Source organism: Lupinus angustifolius, chromosome LG08 (genome assembly GCF_001865875.1).
Source record: "Lupinus angustifolius cultivar Tanjil chromosome LG08, LupAngTanjil_v1.0, whole genome shotgun sequence".
In the NCBI taxonomy this organism is placed as follows: domain Eukaryota; kingdom Viridiplantae; phylum Streptophyta; class Magnoliopsida; order Fabales; family Fabaceae; genus Lupinus; species Lupinus angustifolius.
The window spans coordinates 6,658,652-6,658,987 of NC_032016.1; positions in this window are offsets into that span (position 1 = coordinate 6,658,652).

Below are 336 nucleotides of genomic sequence, written 5' to 3' on the forward strand. Positions count from 1 at the left end.
CCTTGCTCACAAGTGTTTCACTCAAATCTCCCTTAAGTGTTTCACTCAAATCTCCCTTGCTCACAAGTGTTTCACTCAAATCTCCTTTACTCACAAGTGTTTCACTCATGATCTTGGGCTCTCCTTTTCTTTTTGTGGATGTATGTTGTAAGGCTTTTTTTAACTCCCTCAAGAAATCTATTGGCTCAAACTTTGTTTGGATTGGTTTGGGCGGACATGGCAATTTGTGACTAGTTGGTTGATATGCTTTTGGAGCATATCTATATCTCATCGCCATCTTCAATTTCTCCCAAGTACCAATTGGTTTGGCACCACAACTACTCCTCTCCTTTTGTA